This window comes from Papaver somniferum, chromosome 1 (assembly GCF_003573695.1).
Source record: "Papaver somniferum cultivar HN1 chromosome 1, ASM357369v1, whole genome shotgun sequence".
Lineage (NCBI taxonomy): Eukaryota > Viridiplantae > Streptophyta > Magnoliopsida > Ranunculales > Papaveraceae > Papaver > Papaver somniferum.
In genome coordinates this window covers 86,279,335-86,304,870 of record NC_039358.1, presented here as the reverse complement: position 1 = coordinate 86,304,870, position 25,536 = coordinate 86,279,335, and positions in this window count along the sequence as shown.

Here is a 25,536-nt window from a genome sequence, read left to right as displayed (position 1 = left end):
GAAGCTACCAGGAGCCATTCACGCGTGCCAAGGGCAGGCCGGTCGGTCCCTAAAGGAGGGTGATGGCTGGTATCCATTTTGACATCCTATTGGTCGGTCCAAGTTAAATCTAGACCGGTTAAATTGGCTAGCCAAATTGGATGGCTGAGATGATTTGCGGCGGTTATTGGTTGCCACTAATTTATTTAAGACTTTTATAAGAAGCGCGGCCAACCATCTTCGGGCAACCATTTAGGAGCCACATGGGTAGGCTATGGCGCGACCGATTGTTCCTTATGGAAGAGGAGCGGCCAATGGTCACGACGACATTTTTTTGAACGCTTAGAATAGGAGTTTGGCCGGCCGATTCGTCTGGCGAAGTTGAGCAGTCGAGATGATTTGCGGAAGTTAATGGCTGCCGTTGATTTATTTAGGTTTTAAAAAAGCCGTGTGGCTAACCTATTTTGGGCTAACGTTTTTTGGTGTTAGCCACGCGTTGGGAGTTGTTCGACCGACCAGTATAATAGCCGGGCCGCTGGTGAACATATCCGCACCTTGTCCGTTGATTGAGATTGAATCTAGGCCGGTCAGTTCGGCTGGAGAAGTTGGGCGGCCAAGATCGTTTTGCGATAGTAATGTAATGCCGCTAAATAGAAATTAGGGTTTTGTAACTCGTGTGGCCAACTGTTTCGGTTAATGTTTAGTGGCTCCACTTGCGATTTGGAGAGATGTCAATCGGTCTAAGCATTAGTACGCCCGCCGATGTACACGATGGAATTTGTCCGACCATGTTAGGAGGCGACTAGGTGTGATAAATCGACTGGCCAAAACGCACGGCCGTGATCGTTTTAAGACTGACATGGGCAGCCTATATTAAATTCCTTAAGGAATTAGGTGTGTCAACCAACCAACTTCCGGCTTTATTTAAAAGTGCGTGTGGCCCATTTAAAGCGATCTGATTCGTCGATGGGAAAGGGGGCCGAAAAGCGGCAATATGGAGTGTGGCCAATCGGCCACGAGTGGCGCGTGCTGGAGCAGATCAGTCGGCCAAGTGGCGTGGCCACGCATCCCTTTGCTGCTGCTCTTATTTTTCGCAGCTCCTCTTTATTTCTTTTTTCTACTTTTGGCAGGATTTTGCTCATACTAATCCATGATGGATCAATTTCCCATCTTTCCTAGGTTTAGTTTCGACCAACATGGTTCGAAATATTGTGGAGGCCGCAAAAACCTTAATTTTTGCAAATTAACTAAGTTAAAATTTGAATCTTGTGAGTTATCACAAAATTGATCAAATTTGGTGAATTATGTGTTTGACACAAAATTATTTAATTTTATTAACAAAGAGCGGCGTACTTTCCGACTGAGTATTTTTATGCAGACCTTAATCTTGATACTTCGGGAAATTCATGCTACTCAGCTGCGAGTGAACACTAATTGTCATGTCTTATGAATATTAAGGGTTCATCCGGGGAACATAGCATAAGAAAAATACTCGATAAGTCATGCATTAATGAATAATGCAGTAGGTTAAAATTTACAGAATATCTGGGATTATTACTTGATGCGTCATTCTGGATAAATTTCATAAATATGCTGAATTGCTCAATACATATGTAAGTAAGGAGGCATGGGCACATCACTCTTAAATGGCTCAGCTTCTTTGCAGAATGACGGCGCATTGAGTACATGGTTTTACAATTTTAGCCCTGAAGTAAAAACCACCATCAACAACGGGTACGCATACTTAGAGTTCTCGGACTTGGTCTTGTTCGCCAGTATGCAAACATGTACGCATACTGTCATTCACGACCGAACTCATTTGAAATCAGTACGCATACGGGTATGCATACTATAGTTCTCGGACTTCAATTGTTGAATCAGTACGCATACGGGTATACATATTAAATTCCCGGACTGGGAATACAAGTGCAACAGTTAGCATACAAGTACGCATAATGTGTTATATCCAATCAATGGTTAATTGTTCTAAACTCCCATTTTAATCATTGAAACATTCTTAAAAGACGAGAATAGTTGTCTCACACAAACTATTAGCTTCAAAGCAATTTTCAAGTGATCAAATGATCAATACGAAACATTCTGAGTCTACATCAAATGACTGTCTCAGACAAATCTTATAAGATGTTACCGGAGGATTTTCACATGATCATCTTTTGACTTTCGTCAAGAATAAAAGATGAACTTGGTTAAAGAGAAAGCTTACCAACACTTCGAGAAATATGTAATCGAGTTAAACTCGGCTCGAAATATCAAATGTGTATAATGTAAAGTCTATATAGCTATACGACTTTTGTCTCATAGGAGATATAATAGACTTCTGAGTGATAGATGAGTTCAAGTCTCCACATACCTTTTGTTGATGAAGTTCCACAAGCTCCCCTTGGTAGTTCTTCGTCTTCAATCGATGAGTGTCGTGAAGTGTAAATCTCAACTACACATTATATTCTAATCCGAGACATAGCTATAAGTAGACTAGAAATCAAGACTTATAGTTTTGACAACTAAACTTGACAAACAAGATTGAGATAGCAACGCTTGCGAGTTCGACCGAGGAGTGCTCTATCAATCTCCCCCTTTGTCAATTTTAATGACAAAACTATCAATACATATGGATTACAAAATAAATAAACTTTGTAGCATCTCATCCAAATGCTTGATTTCCTTGGTTCTTCAACATTACTCGAAATCTTCGTCACTTCCAAGTACTCCAGTGATTCTGAACGTGTTCAACTCAGCATCATAGTTGTTGAAGATCGTAGCCATAACAATATATAAGAACAAAATGTTTTCGTATTTTTATACATTGTCATAGTATTACTACACAACATCAAAGTTCAATTGTATCACAACTTTGATAATAATACTATGATGATATGTATCACCCCCCCTTAGTAAATACTTCATCTCACAATGAGAACTACTCTGACACCCTTACATTACGATTCGTAAACCATATGTATGAACTACACAATAATTCCCCCCCTTTTTGTCAATATAAATTGGCAAAGGTACGAAAACTAGCGGGATCATAATGAAATTCTCATAGAGATACTTCATGACTAAAAGAGAACATATCAACTTTGTTTCGATGATTTTACATAGTCGAAACTTAGTGTATTCATCAAGGAGTTCATAAAGATACAAGATAACTACTACAGTATTCCACAACCGCACTCCCCACAAAGATTTGGCAATTAAGCACAAGTTCAATTAAGAACTCTTCCTCATAAAATTTCATTCCCGAAAGAACAACAAGAGCGACCGTACTTTTACAAGAAAAGAAGGATGGTTTTGGACATTAACAAATCACATGAAACATGAATTTTTATCCAGAAAACTCAATTAAAATAACCACAAAGGAACCTCAATGACTAATTTAATCGGAAATGCTCAACATAAGAAAACTTACAAAGACGTACAGTACTTTCGCATAGAAGTGGATCAGGGAAAGATCAATACTGCGAAATATTCAAAGATTCATTATGTTTTTCATCAATATTTGCATAATGATATCATAGACTTAATATTTGACATCAAAAGTTCATTCTATTTTCCATCAATATTTGCATAATGACATAATAGACTTAGCTTTTGACATATACGGGGCAATCATAGTTCACGGACGTAAACACACATATCCCATAATATTATTTTCAATATACAAACTAATAAAGATTAATACTGCAAAATCATCTTCCAAATAAACTTTAGAATTTAAATAAATAAATCTAAAAACATTGCAAGATGAAAATCATTGGAAATAGCTATGTGTAATCACAATATAAGCTATTCCAAGCTCTAGTTATCCTTCTTAAAAGGAAGAATAAATTCTCATAAGAAGTTTCCTAGACATTAAGACCTCTGAAAAATTCTTTATCGTCCCCTATCTCCTTGTCGTCAACAGCCATTGGAACATAAGGTTCATGAAGAAAGGAGTCAATTCCAACAAACCTTCTTGACTGATGCCGAACCAGGGTCTTCTGAATTTCAAGAGTCCTTAAAACAATAGCCTTTATCTATTGAATCTTCTTCCTTGTTTTCTTCAACTCATCAAGAACACCAGAAAACTTCTGAAGATTAGAGGGTATAGTGTTAGAGCACTGCTCGGTCGAACTCGCATGCGTTGCTATCTCAAGCATGTTTGTCAATGTTGGTGATCAAAACTATAAGTCTTGATTTATAGCCTATTTATAGATGTCTAGGACTAGGACATAGTTTGTGTAGTTGAGCTTAGACTTCACGGTGTTTATCACTTGAAGACGAAGAACTACTAAGGAGAGCTTTTGGAACTTCATCGACAAAAGGTATGTGGAGACTTAAACTTATCTATCACTTGGAAAGTCTATTTCTATTATATCTTCTGTATTGAGACATAAGTCATGTTACCATATAGTTTTCTATATACACATTTAAAATTTCGAGCTGAGTATATCTCGCTTATATATTTCTCGAAATATGTGTTAGTAAGCTTTCGCTTCGACCAAGTTCATCTTATATCATGATAAAATTTCCCAATAGCATCTTACATGGTTTGTGTGATACAATCATTTGATGTAGGCTTGGAATGTTTCGATAATGATTATTTCAATATCTTGAAAATTGCTTTGATGCTAATAGTGTGTGAAAGCGACTATTGTCATTATAGAAAATTTGTTCCAATGATTGAAATAAAGAGTTTAGAATCTTGTAACCATCTTTGGATATAAGCATAGTGTGTTCGCACATTAGTGTATAAGTCCAAAACTGGGAACCTAAAGTATGCATACTTGTGTGTATACAAAAGGGTTGTAGGAGACTGGATAAGTATGCGTACACGTACGCATACTGACCGAAGTTCATGTCCGTGAATTTTTACTGATGTTGGAATTTCAAAACCAACTCATTCAGTTACCTAAATACGCGTACCCGCACGCGTACTGGCGGAAAGTTCACGTCCGTGAATTTCTGTAGAGTTTGAAAACCAAACCAAACTCAAATCCGGTTACTTAAGTACGCATACCCGTACGCATACTTAAGTGGTTACTTTCAAAAATCGGTAGTGTAGATGAACTTAAACATTTATCAATAAGGAATGCAATCCTTGAAAATCGTGGCTATAATGTTTATGTATTGATACGAGTGAATCAAGCCGATTTTGCTTCAATTGTGTTCTTGTATAAATCTATGAGAATATAGCAATTGAAAAACTCTTTAACTAGTTTCATTTGAGTAATTTAAACTAGTTATGGTTAAGATGAATAAGGTTGATATGAGAGTAATCATATGGCTAACCTCGGTTAACTATTTGTGAACCAACATGGTGTACACGTTAGGGTACGGTTACATAAACCTAAATGAGGGTACATTTCATTAGTGTGTAACAATCTAAGTTCGATCTAACGGTTGAAAGATATTAGCTTGGTTGAATCAGGTTTTTCATCTAACTGTGAATATTGAATGCTTTGTTACCATGGTAACTTGGATTGCAAACCCTGATTTGAAAACTATAAAAAGGAGAACTCTAGCAACTAGGAAACCTAATCCCTACACGTCATGTGTGTTACTAGTTGCATAACTAGAGTCAATTCTCCTTTAACCTTAGGTTTCTTCTCGAGATCCTGTAGGTTAACGACTTGAAGAATCCATTGGGATTGTGAAGCCCGACCCAACTATTCTCTTTGTAGTTGCGTGATTTGATCTTGTTGTTTCTATCGTGATTGAGTGCAATTGTAAAATTGGCTTGAAATTTATATCTCCGGTAGGAAAGATAGAAAAGCAGTCACAAACACCTTCGTTTCGTCGTTTGTGATTCCACAATAACTTGTTTCGCTAGTCGATTAAGTTTATTGTGAGGTGATTGATAATACTAGGTTGTTCTTCGGGAATATAAGTCTGATTTATCAATTGGTTCTTGTTCACCTTGATTTATCAAAAGACGGGACAAAAACTCTTGGGTATTTTTGTGGGAGACAGATTTATTCAACCCTATAGACTTTTCTGTGTGAGACAGATTTGTTTATCAAGTCTTCAACTTTGGGTCGTAGGAACTCTTGGTTGTGGGTGAGATCAGCTAAGGGAATCAAGTGTATAGTATCTTGCTGGGATCAGAGACGTAAGGAGCGCAACTGTACCTTGAATCAATATGAGATTGATTAGGGTTCAATTACAGTCCAGTCAGAAGTTAATTGGTAGTAGGCTAGTGTCTGTAGCGGCTTAATGCAATGTGGTGTTCAAACTGGACTAGGTCTGGTGTTCAAAATTCTGGTGTCTATGTTATTTCTTTTCCGCATTATATTTTGTTATATAATTGAAATATCACAGGTTGTGCGTTGAATCGATCAATTGGGAAATCCAACCTTTGGTTGTTGATTGAAATTGATTGATCCTTGAACATTGGTCTTTGGTACCGTTCAAGTAACTCCTCTTATATTCAATCGGGCTCGTTGATTTTTATTTGCTGATTGCGGATTGAATTAAGAGTTAGAGATATTTACACTCTCTTTGATATACTTTATTCTAGATTGAGTCTGACTGTCTAATTGATTCTCTAGAAAGTGTATTGGAGTAAGTCCTCTCAGATTTCCAAACGAATTGTTGGGTGTGGTTGTTACACCCCCCGCATTTTCAATTGGTATCAGAGCAGGCAAACACATTAAAGACCTTACAAGTTTTTGTTTGTAGTAATCTGTGTTCTGAGGACCTAAGAAGTATCTCACAAGATAACGCATATTGATATGTCTTCCAAAGATTCTGATTACAAAAAACTTGGGTTTCCCTCAAAGGATAGGTCCTTAGTAGATTCTTCCGAATACCGAGGGAAAAACAAGTTCTGTGATGTCAGAATCTGAAATGGAACTCACCAGATCATTAAAAAACTGTGCTGATCTTCAAGCTTCTAAAATAAAGATTCTTGAAGAAAAGAATGATCAGCTTATGGATGAATTTCAGAAATCTCTTGAAAGGGAACGTGAACTCTACATCTTCATTGAATCTCTCTCTAACGACATCGAACAACTGGTTCAAGAAACTACTATACAACGTGAAAAAGATTAGTACTCTTGAAGATATTGTTAGAGAAGACTCAATTAGAGAAAAACGTTTGGTTAAGGCTCATTCATCAAAAATAAACCGCTATCGTGTTGAAAAAGAGAAACTTGTTGCATCTCTTCAACTTGCCTGAGAACATTGTAACTCCTTGAAAAAGGAAAACTCTGTCTTGATGATTAAGTCATCCTCCACACCTTCTCCTGACACTCACATGGTTTTACTTAGCGTAAAAACAATTCCTCCAAGAAATTACCTACGGTGAAGCACTAGCAAAAGTTGCATGTGCAGGGAGAAGTTTTGGATCAAGGAAATCATGTCTCTAATACACGATGTTGTTCCTTTTGTGGGATAAAGAATCACTATGCTCTCCATTAGTTTCCCAGAAAGAAAAAAATTTATGTTCTGCATAAATTACTTTTTTCTACTGTCAATGGAGTAGATCGTCTGAGGACATCTACAGAGAGGTTCTTACCTACAGAAAACCAGAACTCTTATAAAAATGATTTTCCTTTTTAGAAATCGTCACATGTTACATGTTCATCTCAATGGTATAAATTATTGTGCCACTAATGAACACATTCACTGTGTGTATAAAAATGAGTCTGGTAAATCAAAGTCTATGAAATGGATTTCCCTAAATCCTGATCCTCTTGAACCAATCTCAAGAGGTCCTAGATTTCGTCCTCAGAGAAACCCTTCTGACGGATATGTTAAATAGGTTGTGTCCTACGCATCTGGGATGAAAGTCAACCGAAGAAAGGCAAGGAACACAACGGTTAAACATTCTGATGATGTTTACAACTCTTTCCTCAATGATCGTAGTGAGATTATTTCTCACTCTACCACCTGATTCCAGGTATTTTCATCCTTGAATCTAGCTTGGGAGCTGCAAGGATGATAATTGAGGAATGCTCAAGTGTGTTGTACAATATTTTTTTTTTATTTTTGAGTTCTTTCTGCTGACCGGTCCATGAACGTTCATGACCTCCTCTAGTGAGTTCATAGGGTTTCCTTAACAAGAGTTTCTTCTCCTGTTTACAAACATATATGTATATATTCTATATATTGTGTTTTCTCCAAACCTAACAAAAAATTATATGGAGAACTCTGCAAAATCTCAAGAGATTGTGCATCTTGACATGGAGGAAGACACTCAAGAACGCGATTCGTTTCAAGAGCTGGTTCTGAAGAAGATGCTTGCAAGGAAGGAGCACAACTCCTGGATTGATGATTCTGTTAAGGATTTAACTTGTTTTCAGAATGATTCAAAGTTTGATTTTGCAAAACTTCAACTGCAAATAAACCAACTCTTAGATGGCCAGGCCAAAATCCTTGCAAATCAAAATATTCTGATGCGGAATCAGAAGAAGCTCATCATGGACTGTGTCAAGGCTAGACAACTTGCTCGGGTGGTTGATCGTAAAGTTTGTGTTCTAACTCACGAACATGGTGTGTCTACGGTCAAGAGAATAAAGAAAATCAATGATACCTTCTATGATGGATTTATTGAAAGGTATGAGGTTCTCAAAGAACTCTGATTTTGTCTAGTAAATCTTCTTATGAGAATTTTATTCTTGTTTTGTTTAGAAAAATAACTAGGGTTTGGAATATCCATTATTGTGAGTACACATAGCTATGTCCAACGATTTTCATCTTCAATGGTTTTAGATTTATTTATTTAAATTCTAAGTTATTTGGAAGATGGTTTTTGCAATTTTAATCTTTATGATTTTATATATTGCAAATTTGTTATGGGATATGTTGTTTACGTTCGTGAACCCGTGACTGTCCCATACTTGCTCAAAAGTTATCTCTATTATGTCAGTATGAAAGTATTGATAGAAGATATAATGAACTTTTGACAAACAAAAGTTAAAGCCTTTTATGTCATTATTTGGATGGAAAAAAGGATAAAGCTTTTGTTTACAAGGATTAAGTCTATTACATGTCATTGTGGAAATAGTGATGAAAAATGGAATGAATCCTTGTCTATTCCGCAGTATTGGTCAATCTCCGATCCACATTTTTGTGCATATACTGTGTTGCTCCATAAGTTTTCTTATGTTTGAGCATGACCAATTGAATTGATCATTCTCTTGTGGTTAGTTTAGTTGTTGATCCGTAAGTTCTCTTATGACGAGCATGACCAATTGAATTGATCACTTTCTTGTAGTTAATTTAGTTGTGTAATTCCGATTGAATTAATCATGGATTTTCTTGTAGTTAATTTAGTTGTGCATTTTGATTGGATTAATCATGGATTCTTTTATGGTTAATTCAATTGAGTACTTTGGATTCAAATTCATGTTTTCATGTGATTTGGTTATGTCCAAAGAAATCTTCTTGTGAAAGTAAGGTCGCCTTTGTTCTTTTCTCGGGAATGACATTTGATGGGGGAGAGTTCCTTTCGAACTTGTGCTTAATTGCCAAATCTTTGTGGGGAGTGCGGCTGTGGAATATTATAGGGGTTATCTTGTATCTTTATAAACTCCTTGATGAATGCATTTAGCTCCGGATTTATGATGGCATCTAAATAAGATGATATGGTATTCTCTTTTGGTCATGAAGTATCTCTATGAAAATTTCATGAGGATCCCATTAGTTTTCGTACCTTTGCCAATTTATATTGACAAAAAGGGGAAGAATTAATGTGTAGTGTGATACTATAAATACATATGGTTTACAAATCATTATGTAAGGTGGAGTGGTTTAATGTTGAGATGAAGTATTGACTAAGGGGGAGTGATACATATCACCATAGTATTGTTGTCTAAGTTGTGATACAATTGAACTTCGATGCTGTGTAATAATACTATGACACTGTATAACAATGATTAAGAGCACTTTGTTTTCTCATTCTTATCGCTACGGATCTTCAACAACTATGAGGCTGAACTTACAACCTTTATGATCATGGAGTACTTGGAAGTGACGAAGATTTCGAGTCGCGTTGAAGATGCCAAGGAGATCAAGCATTTGGATGAGAAGCTACGATTTTTATTTATTTTGTGATCCATATGTATTGATAGTTTTGTCATTAAAATTCACAAAGGGGGAGATTGTTAGAGCACTGCTCGGTTGAACTCGCATGCGTTGCTATCTCAAGCATGTTTGTCAATGTTAGTGATCAAAAATATAAGTCTTGATTCTAGCCTATTTATAGATGTCTCGGACTAGGACATAGTTTGTGTAGTTGAGCTTAGACTTCACGGCGTTTATCACTTGTAGACGAAGAACTACTAAGGAGAGCTTGTTGAAATTCATCGACAAAAGGTATGTGGAGACTTAAACTCATCTATCACTTGGAAAGTCTATTTCTACTCTATCCCCTATATTGAGACATAAGTCGTGTTACGAAATAGTTTTCTATATACATATTTGAGATTTCTCGAAATATGTGTTGGTAAGCTTTCGCTTCGACCAAGTTCATCTTATATCATGAGAAAATTTCCGAGTAACATCTTACATGGTTTGTGTGATACAATCATTTGATGTAGGCTTGGAATGTTTCGATAATGATTATTTCAATATCTTGAAAATTGCTTTGATGCTAATAGTATGTGAAAACGGCTATTGTCATTATAGAAGAATGTTTCAATGATTGAAATAAGGAGTTTAGAATCTTGTAACCATATTTGGATATAAGCATAGTGTGTTCGCACATTAGTGTATAAATCAAAAACCGGGAACCTAAAGTATACATACTTGTGTGTATACAAAATGGTTGTATGAGACTGGATAAGTATGCGTATGTATACTGGCGGAAGTTCACGTCCGTGAATTTCTGCTGATGTTGGAATTTCAAAACCAACTCATTCAGTTACCTAAGTACGCATACCCGTACTGGCGGAAAGTTCACGTCCGTGAATTTCTGCCGAGTTTGAAAACCAAACTCAAATCCGGTTACTTAAGTAGTGTACATGAACTTAAACATTTATAAATAAGGAATGCAATCCTTGCAAACCGTGGCTATAATTCTCATGTATTGATTCGAGTGAATCAAACCGATTTTGCTTCAATTGTGTTCTTGTATAAATCTATGAGAATATAACAATTGAGCAACTCTTTAACTAGTTTCATTTGAGTCATTTGAACTAGTTATGGTTAAGATGAATAAGGTTTATATGAGAGTAATCATATGGTTGACCTCGGTTAACTATTTGTGAACCAATACGGTGTACACGTTTGGGTACGGTTACATAAACCTAAATGAGGGTACATTCCATTTGTGTGTAACAAGCTAAGTTCGATCTAACGATTGAAAGATATTAGCTTGGTTGAATCAGGTTTTCATCTAACTGTGAATATTGAATGCTTTGTTACCATGATAACTTGGATTGCAAACCCTGATTTGAAAACTATATAAAGGAGAACTCTAGCAACTGGGAAACCTAATCCCCACACCTCTTGTGTGTTACTAGTTGCATAACTAGAGTCGATTCTCCTTTAAACTTAGGTTTCTTATCGAGACCATGTAGGTTAACGACTTGAAGACTTCATTGGGATTGTGAAGACAAACCCAACTATTCTCTTTGTAGTTGTGCGATCTGATTTTGCTGTTTATATCGTGATTGAGTGCAATTGTAAAATTGGCTTGAGATTCATATCTCCGATAAGAAAGATAGAAAAGTAGTGACAATCACCTTCGTCTCATCGTCTGTGATTCCACAATAACTTGTTTCGCTAGTCGATTAAGTTTATTGTGAGGTGATTGATAATACTAGGTTGTTCTTCGGGAATATAAGTCCGGTTTATCAATTGGTTCCCGTTCACCTGGATTTATCAAAATACGGAACAAAAACTCTTGGGTATTTCTGTGTGAGACAGATTTATTCAGTCCTATAGACTTTTCTGTGTGAGACAAATTTTTTTATCAAGTCTTCGACTTTGGGTCGTAGCATCTCTTGGTTGTGGGTGAGATCAGCTAAGGGAATCAAGTGCGTAGTATCTTGCTGGGATCAGAGACGTAAGGAGCGCAATTGTACCTTGAATCAGTGTGACATTGATTAGGGTTCAACTAAAGTCCAGTCCTAAGTCAATTGGTAGTAGGCTAATGTCTGCAGCGGATTAATACAGTGTGGTGTTCAAACTGGACTAGGTCCCGAGGTTTTTCTGCATTTGCGGTTTCCTCGTTAACAAAATTCTGGTGTATGTGTTATTTCATTTCCGCATTATATTTTGTTATATAATTGAAATATCACAGGTTGTGCGTAAGATCAATCAATTATAATATCCAACCTTTGGTTGTTGATTTACATTTATTGATACTTGAGCATTGGTCTTTGGTACCGTTCAAGTAACTCCTCTTATATTCAATTGGGCTCGCAGATTTCTATTTGCTGATTGCGGATCGAATTAAGAGGTAGAGATATTTAAACTCTTTGATATACTTTATTTAGATTGAGTTTGACTGTCTAGTTGATTCTCTAGAAAGTGTATTGGAGTAACTCCTCTCAGATTGCCAAACGAATTGTTGGGTGTGGTTGTTAGACCCCCGCATTTTCAGATAGCCCTTGGTTTCTTCATACTCTTCTTTTTTCTCTTTAAAGTTGTAGAGGAATGAGATTTATCTTTTTCATTCATGATTGATGGCTTAACAATCATATTAACATCTTTCCATCAGCAGACATGACGCTTGGAATCTCCATTCCAAATTGGGATTGTGAGAATACATAAAACAGACTCTACAAGCAGTCTTGTGATAAAAAGAGTTTTCAAGGAAAGAAAAAAGAATGTTGGGTTACGAAACCTTTATACAAGTAAAAGGATTCACGTACGACCAATGCACATCCCTAAAAAAGGTTGAATTATCGAATTTAACCCTCTTTCAATAATCAAAAGGGAAAATCCTTTTCAATACCAAATTATGATATGAAAAGATCAACAGATTTTTAGAAAACCAAAAGAAAATAAAACAAAAAAAAATCTTTTCTTAAAGCTTGATTTGTGCTCAACTCTTGTCTCTTTGACCAGGCACATGAGACAAGATGCACCTTCAACACGATCAAGCAGTATTGGGGTGAACAATAATTTGTCCACCATTAAATTCATGTACGAAATTTTTAATAACCTTTCTCACAGAATGTTTAGACCTTGTTCTTTTCCGGAGAGGTCTAATCATTTCTTTAGAAATTAAGTTTTTTCCGAGAAGAATTGAGTTTACTTACCTCAGATGAATTAGACTTCTGAACAAGTTTGAGCTTGTTCGCTAATCGATGTGCTCTCCGTTGAAGTTTATTGACATATCTTATTTTATGTTTGTGCTTCTAACACTTAGAGAGTTCATGACCCTTAAAAGCATATCAATGTGGAGGACTGTTCCGACATCGTAGTTGAGCATGCTGCTAAAAATATTGAGGTACCCGAAACATGTGAAATCGAATTTTCAGTAGATAAGGAAAAATCCATTTTATCCTCCATATTGGTTAACGAAGTTTCTCCAGAAAGAATATCCAGATTGATGTACGTATTGCTACAATTATCAAAATAAATATTTTTACCAAGGAGGGCAAAACCTGACTTTTCATCGTCGTTAGAATCATAGTGATCAGATATTTTATCAAGAGTTGCAGACCTTTGTGTAGTGTATAAGAGCATAACTACAAAGCGATGAAGATGATAATAGCGGCAAGCTGCTTTCTCTCTGAAGAATCAGAGCCTAACTTTCAAATTGAAAGCAATTTTAATTTATCATTGATGAACTTTAGGGTTTACAATGATTGGGTATTTGATGAGTGCTAAAAAGTGCATATTTTTATATATTTTTCTTGGCATTTAACTCATCTTTTGTGCATTAATTCTACATTTTATCCCATATTCTGTATTTTCATTGTTTTCAAGAATAAATATTTTTCTTACTTAATTTTGCATTCTTAGGTAATAAACGAAGTTCGGATGAGTCGCGGAGCGAAAAGAGCAGAAAAGTAGTGAAAAGCCGGGAAGAATTACGCAAGGAAGCCGCAAAGAATGGAGCGCACGTCAAAAAAGCTAGGAATGGGCTCAAGAAGGAAGAATTGTTCTTAAAGAAGATATGGGCTTGGAATACCCAAGGCCCAAAACCCTTACCCAAACCCATTTTCTATATCCATACCCGCCTCCATTCCCGACCGTCAGATTGGATCGCATATGCATCCTACGGTCGCTTCTTTGCATGCGCATCAAACCTCGATACTTCCGCTTAACACTACAACACCTAACTCCATCTGGTGCCGTTAATTTCTTTATACTTCAGAATCCAACGGTTTCTCCACATACGCTTCCATATAGCCGTTGGATCAATCCTCCTTCGTTGCATCCAACGCTCATCGCCGCTGATCATCAACTCCGATGTACCTGCTCCACAGCGAAATATCCTATACCCTAAAGCCCATCGAGAGTTTTCTCATTCACTTCTTCTTCTCTTCCCTTCTTCTTCCCCCTTCCTGTCCGTGTACAGACACCATGTCCGCCACCACCACTGCCGTACCACCAAACGCCACTCCTTCACACCGTACACCACCACCAACTCCACTATAATCATTCCCCCCATCTTCTAGCCATCTATCCTACCAATTTCTTTTCTTTTCTTTCTCAGAAAACCCTAGGAAAGAAATTGGTACAATAGCTAGGGCTAGAGAAGAAATAGAAGCATGGGAATGGAACAGAGGACCAAGGAGAAGAATGGGTCGAAGAAAAACTCGTCAAATCACATCAATATGGGTAAGAATTACCAAACCCTAAATTTTCTGATTTGGGGGAATTTATTAAAGAACCCTAATTTTGTAATTTGGGGGAAAACCCAAATTGGGTCTGTGGGTATAAATAGAAGGGACTGTAGTGTTGTTGGGTATGCCTGGATTAACCAGAGCATCAGTAGAATAGTTTAGTTTTGTTATGAACTGTAGCTTTGAGGGTTTCAATCTTTTCAATTCCATGATTCTCAATTCAAATGCATTGTTAATTTTAGCTGTTCTGAACTCCACCATGTATTTAATTTGAGTGTGTGATTGTTACATTTTATATCAAGCTCCTGTTCATGTTTATCTAGATGCTGGAATAGCCAGTGTCATTTGGTCTGATTTTGGGAGAGCTGGATTAGCCAGTCTCTCCAATCTTTGTGCTGTTCATATTTTGCTCTTGTTTTATCCACTGTTAACTGTTACTGTAAGGTTATTGTTGTTGTTTTCTTTTAATTTCAGTTTTACCATGTTTTAGTTTGTCACCTTGCTGAGGAAAAAGATGAAGCTTCATGTGAATGGTAGTTAATTGATATGTAGAGAAGAGTTTTGTGGTCTGAAATTGTGCAGGATAATCATAATTTAAGCACTTAGTTAGGCTAGCCTTGTGACTAATGGTGCTGCAGCTCATGCACAGTTGTTGCTAAGCCCTTAGACTAGTTGTACTTTAATCAGACAATTAGTACTTTGGTAAGTATTTTAGCTGTAATTAGGATATCCCATAGGAAGAACAAGTGGCAGAAATTTGAGTCACATTGAAGATTGATTAGCATAAGTTTGAGGTGAAATCAAAAACCTCAGTGCCACTGCCCTATTACCATTTTGTCTCATTGTTTCTACTTCACTATTAACTTAATTTCTCATCTCCACTGCCCTTGGCTTAGGCCTTGGTTTATCTCTTTGTCATTCTTTGTGTCACTGTCACTTTTCCAGTCACTGTCATCACCTAGAGTTTCTTTGCTGTTTTAGTTTACTTGTTCATTGTTTCACATTTTATCACTTTCACTGTCACCTTCTCACTTTCACTTTTTCCATTTGTGTTTTGCTTTTGTTCTTTGTTTAGTTTCATTGTTCTGTCACCTTCTCATAATACTTTTGTTCTGTTTGCTTTTGTTCATTGTTTTGCTTTTGATGTGTTCACTGTCACCTTCTCACAACACTTTTGTTACTTCAGTTTCAAGTTCTGTCACTTAAAAGCCCATTTGCTCTCTTGCTTGGCTAAAGCCTAGTCCATAGCTCAGAAGCCTAGCTCAAGCTAAGGCCCAGATTCATTACAAAGCCCAGTTCAGTCTTGGGTTAATCTAAAATCCCATTGACACTCAAAGCCCAGTGCACTTCAAAGGCCAAGGCTAGTGCACTTCAAGACCAACTGAGCCCAAGCTCAGTTCACTTCATTGTCAAACAAGCCTATAATCCAAAGGTACCCAAAGCCCAAAAGGCTTCATAGTTAACCAACAACAATTTAGGAGCCCAAAATAGCTAGAAAACTCCAAAACACTCCCAGTCTTTGTGGATCGACCCGTACTTGCACGAGCTACAACTGACGACCGTGCACTTGCGGTATTACTGTAGGCCCGTTTTTATTGCGCTTAATTTTCACACACTTCCGGGCCCACCAAGTTTTCGGCGCTGCTGCCGGGGATTGGTGCTGTGTTTTTCTTGTAGTTTTCTTGGCTATTTTGCATTTCACTGCATAGCATTTGCATCTGCATCTGCTTCACTTCATTTGCTGTTGGACCTGCTGTTCTGAACCAGTTTTTCCTCTGCTGGGACGCCACCAAGGAAAAGAACCAAAGCCCAACTGGGTTTTTGCAACAATATCAGAGCAGCTGGGCTGTGCTTAAAAGGTAACCCATTTAAGAGAACCCGAATTGTGGGCTTCCAATTTTTAATTGTGGGCTTGTAATATTAAAGCCAATTTTTGGGCTTTTTATTTTTTGTTGGGTTTGTAATTAATTTTTGTGGGCTTGTTTGTTTAATTTGTGGGCCTGTATTTAATTTTTGTGAGCTTGTTTAATTTGGACTGGTATTTTGTATTCTGGGTTTTTAAACCCAGCTGAGCTTGTAACCGATCACGCTAGGTTAACTCGTTAGTGGGTCGAGTACCCAAATTCTAGGCCGAGATTTTGGACTCAGTTTCACCAAACGTTTTCAAACCAGCTGAGCCAAAGCAAACACAAAACCAACAGTGGGCTTGCTCCCATTCAAAAACCAAATCTTATTTTCTGTTTAAAAAAAAAAAAAAAAAAAAAAAAAAAAAAAAGAAAAACCAAAATTTTGCTCCTAATTTCAAAAACCAAAACTTTCTCCCATTCAAAAACCAAATTTTATTTGCTCCCATTTTAACAACCAAATTTTTTCTTCTTTATCCATTAAAACCAAACTTGCTCCCAAATTTTAAAAAACCAAAAAATGTCTCCCACCAAAACCAAATTTTTCCCAAAAATCCAAACCCTTTAAAAAACCAAATTTGAGCTTTGTAAACTCTTTACTTAGCCTTTGAGCCCAATCATGAATAGATCTTTTTCTACAGTTGGGGAGTACAACAAATCCCTTAGAGAACTTGCATATGGACAAACTTCACGTTATGAACCTTCCACGGACCATGATGTCAATAGTCATAGGAATTATTATGGACATTTTCAAAGTCCCGAGCCGCAATACATGAACCCTAATGACTATTCATACATGCATCATTCATCACAACGTGAAAATGAACATTTTGCTAGTGCCTCACTCACACAATCATCACTGATCGATCAATTAGAAGCTCGAATCGCAGCTTTAGAAATGCAATCACATGAGGAATCTGTCACATCTAATTTTCGTAGGCAACCTGAAATCTATGCATGTCCCGCATGTGGTAGTCTAGACCACCCTGTTGAGAATTCATATTTGCATAATTTTAGGCAATCTAGAGAAAATCCAAGGTATGAAGCCCATAAATTGTGAGAATGGTAGTCATTGGGAACCATAATCAATCCTTTGAGGGTTGCGATCAATATTTTGTAAACCCTAATGACCATGCACACATGTACCATTCACCACAATTTGAACATGAAGAATTTGTACTCCCATGAATTTAGACTCCACCACAGAAGCTTTAAGACTCAGTAAGCAAGACTATGATAGATCTACATCACGAATTCATGCATATTTAGATCAGATTTTGCTTCACCTACAAAAGGAGGAAATTCATGAGGAAATGTATGTTGTCCCTAATGAAGTGTCTAGTCCCATTCATGTAAATAATGTTGAATATGAACCTAATTTAGAGGAACATGAATCGACTAATGACACCACCACTGTTAATGAGGACCAATATGCATGCTACCATGATGATGATTATGATGATTATGATGATATGTTAGAAGAACATGAAAATATTGTGGAACCTGTTGGTTCAAAAACATATGGCTTCTCGCCCTCGACCTTCATGAATGTTGTTCTTTCTAATACTCATTGTAATTCATATGATTTTGATATTGACATGGGATTCGTACAATTATTCTGTGAAGATGAGCATGACATAGGAATAGTTGAATCTTCTGTAGACACTAATATGCATGAAAATATATTTGATGTGTCTGATTCTCTACCTAGGTCACATTGTGATATTTCTCCTGATTTGCCGATGCATGAGAATGAATCTGTTGATGATGTTGATGACTCTGATTGTGATCTTGCCAATTTGTTTGATGATTGTGAGCATGTTGTGACACTTGTAGAAGACTTAGGAGATGTTGATGTGATTAATAATGATGTGCCTATCGTCCTATAAGTCACAATCTGATGGCCTTCCACCCAACCTAGATTTGGTTTGTACCCATATTGTCAAACCGACTTTTCTGAGAGTCCCTAATCTAGGTTTGGAACTGTGTGCTTCCCAAGTCCTCTTGGACTATTTTGCTTCTAAGTATAATATTTGAGGAACCACAGTTGGAATTAGCATGTTTGCCCGTCCCTAGCACAGTTCATTTGAGTAGACCTTGTGCATGATGAACCCCCAAAACTGCGAGATTTTGTTTCAAAATTTTATCCGTTGAAAAATCCAGGTTTGGGGGTAGCTCATTTTGTTTCACAGTTCACTTGCGTATCCTATTATATTGTGTGAAGCTGTTGAAACCTCTACACTTTGTCTTTTGGGTTGATCCTCAACTCTTTAGATTGTTAGTGTATGGTGAATTTTTGTATATAATCCAGTAGATAAAATTTCTTAAAAACCTTTTGTTCCTTTTGTATATATTTTGCTAATCCAATATGATCTCGGCTGACATATGTTGGATTCTTGCCTTGAATAACGGAGTTCTAATATTGCTTTCGCCGAAATCGGGTATTCTCTTTCCTTTTTCTCTACTCAACATGATCCTCTTCATATGTTGTATTATAATTTTGTTCATATTTTGAAACATTGAGGACAATGTTTAGTTTAGGTTTGGGGGTGAAAAGTAGATACTTTGATAATATGCCATAATTGAAAACAAGAACTCCTTCTTTTTGAAAAAAATGAAAAAATGAAAATAAAAAATTAAAAATTGAAAAAAAACATAAAAATGGAGCTCATTTACCTTGAAATGTTGACTCTTGTGCAAATATGTAATTATTAGGAGTCTTAGTCTAGATATTTAGGCACCCTGATTCTAGCACAATTCACATAGTGATAAGAAATTTGCACGCGCACGATCTACCAATACATGTATAGCCTCGATCTTCAAGGTGTTTGATAGGAAGTCACGATTGCCAATCACTTTAGAATACTGAACGAAACTTGACTAGCTTGTTCTTTGGTTGGTTGGGATAGAAGGTGGAGGTTACATTAAGAAAGACAACCATCGAATTTAACTGGGTGCATCAAAAAGGGCTACCTCTTGCAAAGTGTCATGTAATTTTTGTTTCTTTTGTTATGTATCAAAAGAGCTACCATATGTAAAAATCAATTTCAAGTTCTTCAAAAAAAAAAAAAAAAAAAAAAAAAAAAAACGATGTATATATTCAGAAAAAAATATCAGAAAATACAAAAAATCAAGTATTTATCAATTCCATCTCTCTTGTTCCAAAAATAAAAGAGAGTAGTCAATGTAAATAAGAGTCATCTTTTGTGTTTTATTGTAATAAGCAAGGAAGGGTGTATGCCATTGATGTACAACGCGAGTAATTGTGAAATACCTCCAACTCATTCACAATTCTCGTAAAGTCCGGACAGCTAGCTAGATTTCGACCTTGGTTCTTAGCCTGAGAAACTATCTCTTGGTGATTAGTAGTCATAACATCCGATCTTTCTTTACACATGTGTAGATACACTTTACACTCTTATCACATGTCTTTATTTGTTATCAGTGCTAGGATTGTGCCTTTGATAGCTAGATTGACATCTCCATTTTGCTGTGAGCTTAAACTGACTTGCACATGTCACATTTGATGGAATCTGAGCTTATATTTTGACCTAGAACTTTGTAGGTACGTTCTAAGCAAACCTTCACGAGACTTCAACTCGTCCACTAGGGACACTTAGTGGTTTAAAAGGCTTAGTGCATACGCTAAATGCATTCGAGAGACCAGCGACAGTGGTATAGGTAGGATTTCCTTAGTTTTGTTTTACTTGAGGACAAGTAAAATTCAGGTTTGGGGGTATTTGATGAGTGCTAAAAAGTGCATATTTTATATATTTTTTCTTGGCATTTAACTCATCTTTTGTGCATTAATTCTACATTTTATCCCATATTCTGTATTTTCATTGTTTTCAAGAATAAATATTTTTCTTACTTAATTTTGCATTTTTAGGTAATAAATAAGTTTGGATGAGTCGGACGAAAGAGCAGAAAAGTAGTGAAAAGCCGGGAAGAATTACGCAAGGAAGCCGAAAGAATGGAGCACACGTCCAAAAAGCTAGGAATGGGCTCAAGAAGGAAGAATTGTTCTTAAAGAATATATGGGCTTGGCATACCCAAGGCCCAAAACCCTTACCCAAACCCATTTTCTATATCCATACCCGCTCCATTCCCGACCGTCAGATTGGATCGCATATGCATCCTACGGTCGCTTCTTTGCCTGCGCATCAAACCTCGATACTTCCGCTTAACACTACAACACCTAACTCCATCTGGTGCCGTTAATTTCGTTATACTTCAGAATCCAACGATTTCTCCACATACGCTTCCATATAGCCGTTGGATCAATCCTCATTCGTTGCATCCACGCTCATCGCCGCCGCTGATCATCAAACTCCGATGTACCTGCTCCACAGCGAAATATCCTATACCCTAAGCCCATCGATAGTTTTCTCATTCACTTCTTCTTCTCTTCCCTTCTTCTTCCCCCTTCCTGTCCGTGTACAGACACCATGTCCGCCACCACCACTGCCGTACCACCAAACGCCACTCCTTCACACCGTACACACCACCAACTCCACTATAATCATTCCCCCCATCTTCTAGCCATCTATCCTACCAATTTCTTTTCTTTTCTTTCTCAGAAAACCCTAGGAAAGAAATTGGTACAATAGCTAGGGCTAGAGAAGAAATAGAAGCATGGGAATGGAACAGAGGACCAAGGAGAAGAATGGGTCGAAGAAAAACTCGTCAAATCACATCAATATGGGTAAGAATTACCAAACCCTAAATTTTCTGATTTGGGGGAATTTATTAAAGAACCCTAATTTTGTAATTTGGGGGAAAACCCAAATTGGGTCTGTGGGTATAAATAGAAGGGACTGTAGTGTTGTTGGGTATGCCTGGATTAACCAGAGCATCAGTAGAATAGTTTAGTTTTGTTATGAACTGTAGCTTGAGGGTTTCAATCTTTTCAATTCCATGATTCTCAATTCAAATGCATTGTTAATTTTAGCTGTTCTGAACTCCACCATGTATTTAATTTGAGTGTGTGATTGTTACATTTTATATCAAGCTCCTGTTCATGTTTATCTAGATGCTGGAATAGCCAGTGTCATTTGGTCTGATTTTGGGAGAGCTGGATTAGCCAGTCTCTCCAATCTTTGTGTTGTTCATATTTTGCTCTTGTTTTATCCACTGTTAACTGTTACTGTAAGGTTATTGTTGTTGTTTTCTTTTAATTTCAGTTTTACCATGTTTTAGTTTGTCACCTTGCTGAGGAAAAAGATGAAGCTTCATGTGAATGGTAGTTAACTGATATGTAGAGAAGAGTTTTGTGGTCTGAAATTGTGCAGGATAATCATAATTTAAGCACTTAGTTAGGATAGCCTTGTGACTAATGGTGCTGCAGCTCATGCACAGTTGTTGCTAAGCCCTTAGACTAGTTGTACTTTAATCAGACAATTAGTACTTTGGTAAGTATTTTAGCTGTAATTAGGATATCCCATAGGAAGAACAAGTGGCAGAAATTTGAGTCACATTGAAGATTGATTAGCATAAGTTTGAGGTGAAATCAAAAACCTCAGTGCCACTGCCCTATTACCATTTTGTCTCATTGTTTCTACTTCACTATTAACTTAATTTCTCATCTCCACTGCCCTTGGCTTAGGCCTTGGTTTATCTCTTTGTCATTCTTTGTGTCACTGTCACTTTTCCAGTCACTGTCATCACCTAGAGTTTCTTTGCTGTTTTAGTTTACTTGTTCATTGTTTCACATTTTATCACTTTCACTGTCACCTTCTCACTTTCACTTTGTTCCATTTTGTTTTGCTTTTGTTCTTTGTTTAGTTTCATTGTTCTGTCACCTTCTCATAATACTTTTGTTCTGTTTGCTTTTGTTCATTGTTTTGCTTTTGATGTGTTCACTGTCACCTTCTCACAACACTTTTGTTACTTCAGTTTCAAGTTCTGTCACTTAAAAGCCCATTTGCTCTCTTGCTTGGCTAAAGCCTAGTCCATAGCTCAGAAGTCTAGCTCAAGCTAAGGCCCAGATTCATTACAAAGCCCAGTTCAGTCTTGGGTTAATCTAGAAGCCCATTGACACTCAAAGCCCAGTGCACTTCAAATGCCAAGGCTAGTGCACTTCAAGACCAACTGAGCCCAAGCTCAGTTCACTTCATTGTCAAACAAGCCTATAATCCAAAGGTACCCAAAGCCCAAAAGGCTTCATAGTTAACCAACAACAATTTAGGAGCCCAAAATAGCTAGAAAACTCCAAAACACTCCCAGTCTCTGTGGATCGACCCGTACTTGCACGAGCTACAACTGACGACCGTGCACTTGCGGTATTACTGTAGGCCCGTTTTTATTGCGCTTAATTTTCACACACTTCCGGGCCCACCAGTATTTAACCACCAATCGAAAAGAAAGGCATCAACGGCCCTAGTTACATCAAGAAGGGAAAACAAAAATCTAGGAAATATAATTCTTACCTAACTAACTCTCTTTTACTAACTCAGACGACTCGGTGAGTGACAGGACCAAACTTAGATAATAAACTCGGTTTAATAGTCATAGGTATATGACATTTCCCCTCCCCTTAAGTATCCTTGTCCTCAAGGATAAAATATGGAAATTGAGCCTGAATGTGAGCCTTGTCTTCCCATGTGGCGTCTTCTGCAGTAGAGTTAGATCAGTGGACAAGAATTTGAGGGATATAATGGTTACCTCGGAGTGTAAAGCGAGTGTCCAACACTTCTACTAGTTCAATGAAAAAGGTACCATTATCGTCCACCACTGGCATAAGAGGCATAGTAAGAGCTTGGAGGACAATTTTTGATTTTTAAGCTCAGACACATGGAAGATATGGTGAATCATGGACCCAAATGGTAACTTGAACTTGAAAGCCACTGAACTAATTCTTTTAAGTACTTCAAATGGGCCAAAGTATTTGGCAAAGAGTTTAAGGTTTTTTCTGATAGCCACTGAAGATTTTCTGTAAGGCCGAAGTTTTAGAAATACCATGTCTCCAACTGCAAACTCTCTATCCATGTGTTTCTGGTCAGAATAAAATTTCATTCTATCATGTGCCTGTTAGAGCATAGCTCGGTTGAACCTACCAAGCGTTGGTATGTCAAATTTGGTTGTCATATTTTAGTGAACCAAAACTCATTTAAAGAGTCGCTTGATTATTTACTAGAGTCAAATTCGTATAGGTTAGCTTGAAAGTATAAGGATATGAGACATTACAAGTATTACGTGAAGACTTGAAGAATGTGAAGAAGTAAGGAGCTACAACGACGACATCATCCTTCTACTTGAGGTTAGTAATATTTGACTTGAATTATTTCATTACCTAACATATCTTTCAAGTCGTGCATATTGAAAACATAACTGCGAAGCTGTGAATATTATACTCTAGTTAAACATAGTATTAAGGAATTACAACATAGTAATATATAACGTCTATATTTTGAACTTCGTATAATCAATGAGTGTTATTGTGACTATGTATGGGTATGGGTGAATATTTCGTCCTAGGAAACAATTTTTTACATTCGTTTAAAGGAAGTAAATTCATAAACTTATTGTGTGAATCGAAAGGGAAATCGCTAGGCTTATTGGTATTGTTATTCATTGCAAATCTTTTGAATTACCAATATGTGTGTTTAGTATAACCGCTCATAACTTGTTTATGTATCTTGGTAAAACTATTCACAAGGCCTGACTTTTGTATTGGTATGACTTTTATTAGTGAAACCGATCTTAAGTAATCACCTAAGATGGTAAGATCAAATATCTTGAATTTGGTGTGACTAAATACTAGTCATTGGGTAAATGATCCTAGTAAGAGGTGTGACCGATCCCAAGATAGAGTGTAATCGATCCTTGTAAGAGGTTTAACAAGTTTTAGTAAGTTGGTGTCACCGATCCTATAACTTGGTCAACCGATCACAAGTTTTACCATAAGAAGTAGTAACCGATCCTAGTACTTAGTTAGCCATTTTATGGTAACTAGTGTAACCGATCCTAGTACCCACTTGGAGGTAGAACCGAATCTTTATGTTGAAGTAGAACCGTGAAACCCATTAATGGTGATTTGATAGGATAATCAATCACATAGTTCTTGGAAGTCAGACGAAACAATTCTAAACTTGTTTGGAAGTGTGGCAAATCGGTTCCAATATTGTAAATATGAAAAAGGATTTACAAAGTAAAGATGTCGACATACTTTGAACATGTGCAGTAACTCTTATCTTTTATTGTTCAAAGATATTCCTTAATAGCTAAAGGAGAATCCCGGATCGAAATAAATTAAGAATCTTTTAATTAAAGTTTTTAGTTTTTATATGCTTTTAATTTCCAGCAATTAAAATGCATTCTTTAGAAAATAAAAATTAGCAATGTGCATTTACTAGTTGGAGATTTTCTACTGAGTTTTCGGTCAATATTTGGACAAAGCATTTCCAGGAATTATGAAAACCGTTTTTGCCCTTATTGCATATCTTTGAGAATATTCGATTTTGGAAATTCCTTGGTGTACAAACTTCCTTGACTGTAAATACTGAAGGTTACATTTCAAGCAAACTAATCCTCAGAGCCAGCAAAACTACCTAGTTATGTTGTTACTGGTGGAGCCGTCTATTCGGATAGGAAAGTAACCTAATTAGGCAAAATCTCTTATGACCGCTCGTTTTAAAGACTTCTTTGGGATTGGGAAGCTCTACGAGTACCATTGGTGGTAAACTAGATAATTACAGTTTATTATTATTTTTCGATTGGTTTGATTGGATAACGGTTGTTGAACTTTGATTTCACCTAGTTTGTTTATGCTTGAGAATCTTCTCTTCTGATATAAGATTCACTCAAATTAGATCGAAGTTTCGACGGGGATCTTTAGACTGTTTGTAGATCTAAAGACGTCTTGTGATAATCCATCGTTAACAGACTTTGTTCTGCGTGTGATT